Consider the following 3,645-nt stretch of genomic DNA (forward strand, 5'->3'; position numbering starts at 1 on the left):
TATATATATATATATATATATATATATATAATTAATAAATATGGATTATACTTATTACAATAATGTTTATACAGTTTGTGTGTAGCCTACTGTATATATATGTGTATGTATGTGTGTGTGTGTGTGTGTGTGTGTGCATTTGTGTATTTGTATACGTATATACTATATATTATAAATAATATTTTGTTTATAATTAGTGTATATATATATAGAGAGAGAGAGAGAGAGAGAGAGAGAGAGAGAGAGAGATATAAAATGTATTTTAAATATTATATTTATATAAAAAATAGCTTTACAATTTATTAAATGTAAGGAAGAACAATTTTGGAAATGTTAAGAAATTTTAATTGTTTTATCCGGCTAACTTTTTTAACTGATTTAAAAAAAATAATTTAATTTAATGTCAAACAAATTGATCCATAGAAATGAATTGAACTTTGTTTCAGTTGCTGTACAGTCAGACAAGATACAGTTAGACAGCTGGTAGGCTACTATGGTTTTCTGGATCGTTTCTACGGCACTGATAAGTGGTTGATTTGCAGTTGCTAGGGGTGGATCTAAACTGATACATATCGCTGGTTTGTGTAGCTGAGGGCAGCTGCGGTGGAAATACACGTGCAGCTCTGCCTCATTGCACCATAAATTCATCACCAATACGCAATCGATCCCGCAGACTCACTGAGCAGAGATCAGAGCGCGGCCAGCCAAAGCAAAATGAGACGCGAGCAACTCCACCTGTGGATGACCCCAGATCAGGTCAGGCCACACGGGGTAAATGGGACGTTACTAACACCAGCAGGAGTCGCTGACCCAGGAGTTACCTGCCCGTTTCTTCACTCTGGAGTTGTACAAGTCCTGAAGACTGGGCAGGTGCACACCAATGATCCTTTCTGCTGTCCTAACAAACCAGACAGTTCTAGAAGAGCACAGAACCGACTCAATAATAGCTGAGTAGAACTGTGTCATCTGTGCCTGTGGCAGGTTGAACTTTGTCAGCTGACGAAGGAAGTACAACCTCTGCTGGGCCTTTTTCACAATGGAGTCAATGTGAATGTCCTACTTCAGGTCCTGAGAGATGGTTGTGCCCAGGAACCTGACTGACTCCACTGCAGCCACAGTGCTGTCCATGATGGTGAGTGGGGGAGAGCAAGGGGGTTCCTCCTGAAGTCCATGATCATCTCCACAGTTTTGAGCGTGTTCAATTCCAGGTTGTTGTGACTGCACCAGACAGCCAACTGCTCGACCTCCTGTCTATAAGCAGACTTGTCTCCATCCTGGATGAGACCGATGGCTGTAGTGTCGTCTGCAAACTTCAGGAGCTTGACAGAGGGGTCAGTAGAGGTGCAGTCATTTGTGTAGAGAGAGAAGAGCAGTGGGGAGAGGACGCAGCCCTGAGGAGCTCCAGTGCTGATGGTGCGAGTGTTGGATGTGAGTTTTCTCATCCTCACTAGCTGCTGCCTGTCTGTCAGGAAGCTGGTGATCCACTGACAGATGGAGGTGGGTACAGAGAGCTGTGTGAGTTTATTATGAAGGGTGTCCGGGATGATGGTGTTGAAAGCGGAGCTGAAGTCCACAACCAAGATCCTTGCATAAATCCCTGATTTGTCCAGATGTTGGAGGATGTAGTGCAATCCCATATTGACTGCATCATCCACAGACCTGTTTGCTCGGTAAGCAAACTGCAGGGGGTCCAGCAAGGGTCCAGTAATGTCCTTCAAGTAGGCCAACACAATTATCTTGTCTTACATTCAACTGTATTTCTCATAACTGCAACTTTATAAATCACAATTGTGACTTTAATTCTTGTAATTATGACTTTATATCTCACAATTGACTTTATATTTTCATAACTGACTTCATTTCTCATAAGTCATTTATTTTATAATTGTGACTACAGTACTGTATATCTCACAATTGCAACTATACACCACAATCTCATTTTATTTGTATTTTTTTACTTTATTTGGTACTATTTTTTTCTCTTTAGAAAAAAGTGGGTTTTTATACTTGTTCTTTGATATGAAAGACACAAAGCGTGTGCTGTGAATTCCCCACAAGAAACTCATGCGTTCGCTCACATGACATGCGACTTTTGTTGTAAATGTCATGCTTGTATTTGTCGGCAGGGGGTCGTGGAGCTGAAACGTCCTCTAAACATTGGCCTTCATTGCTTTGACTCTAACTTTGCGTGGACAGACTGCTGAGGGGACATGCATTTGAATTCCACACATCAAATCACCATAACTGCAATCAATGTTGACACGCCGGTGGTCGCAGGGGTCGGTGTTGCTGCTGTTAAATCATTTTGCTTTATCAATCCTTTGAAGGGTTTAGAGTGCACCGAGACCCCCTCCCCGCAAACACGTACACACACGCGCAAACATACTATCTCTGGATCCGCAGAAAGGTTCTCTGTTGCTTCAAAGATCCGGTTTGGCATGCTCACATCCCAAAATGCAATGCTTCCCTTATCTCTGCAAACCATAAAGAACCACCATGTAAATCCCCCGTTGATAAATTGAAAGATTGCAAAATGCTTGCACCCTCTTCATTGCTCTCATTAAGTTCGGTTAATTTGCATCATCGCCAGTCTTTTGTTAGTTACACATTGAGATTTAAAGTCATGGGAGCCTCGTATACGAAAACTTTTCAAACAAATTGATTTACGTGACCTTATTTTACGTGTCACTTTTTCTTAAGGCGTAATGGAATTTATGTCTCGGCTAAATAATTAAACGCCTTTGTTTGAGTGAGTCTGGCCCTTAAAACTACTTTTAAGTGGATGATATTTAAGTGTTTAAAAGGATTGCCTTAAAATTTACGATGAAATTTTCTATGTTATTGAAAACAGAGCCATTGCTGAGAGAATATTTGGGAAAGAGTGCACAGCCAAATGATGTCACTGAAAACGTTCACTATTTGACTAAAGTGCTGTATTAAAGTCTGTACATATGCCAGAAAGTTTGAGGATGATGTAAAAGATTACAAAAGCCTCTGCATAAATCTAACAACAGTAATGATGTTTGTGCTTGAAACAAGCAAGAAGAGTTTGCCAAGACGTAAGACAAAGTAAACTATTATCAATATTGAAAACAGATGTGCTTCCTAATAATTTTGTGGAAACCATGATACTTTATTTGCCCAGGATTCTTTGACTTCTGATCAATTTAATGCATTATCTGTAAATAAAAGTACATTAATTTCTTTAGAAATCTTACTTCAAAAATCTTGAATGGTAGTATACAGTAAGCAGCAAAAATACTTTCAACATTAATAATAATAGGAAGCCTTTCTTAAGCATCATATCAGCAAATTGAAATGATTTCTGAAGGATCATGTGACACTGATGCCTGGAGTAATGATGCTGAAAATTCAACTTTGCATCACAGGAATAAATTACATTTAAAAAAATACATTAAAATAGAAAACAGTTATTTTAAATTGTAATAATATTTCTTATTTTTACTGTATTTTTCATCAAATAAATACAGTCTTGGTGAGCAAAAGAGACTTTAAAAATCTTAATTATTCCAAACTTTTGAGATAGGCAATATATGTTACAAATATTTCAATTTTATTTAATTTTATAGAATTTATATTGGCTAAATATAGGCTATATATAGGTTTTTTGATGGCATTCTGTCT

At 38.2% G+C, this 3,645-nt stretch overlaps 1 long non-coding RNA gene across 1 annotated transcript in view; it reads right to left on the reverse strand.

Moving 5' to 3' along the window:
• Nucleotides 1–3,338, reverse strand: part of LOC107593995 (uncharacterized) — a 12,424-nt gene extending 9,086 nt beyond the window's left edge. The window contains exon 1 of the long non-coding RNA XR_001610131.1: nucleotides 3,263–3,338. This is a non-coding gene — a long non-coding RNA (uncharacterized lncRNA). The remainder of the gene's footprint in view (nucleotides 1–3,262) is intronic.
• Nucleotides 3,339–3,645: the final 307 nt, after the last annotated feature.

Source organism: Sinocyclocheilus grahami, unplaced genomic scaffold (genome assembly GCF_001515645.1).
Source record: "Sinocyclocheilus grahami isolate Dianchi unplaced genomic scaffold, SAMN03320097.WGS_v1.1 scaffold178.1, whole genome shotgun sequence".
In the NCBI taxonomy this organism is placed as follows: Eukaryota; Metazoa; Chordata; class Actinopteri; order Cypriniformes; family Cyprinidae; genus Sinocyclocheilus; species Sinocyclocheilus grahami.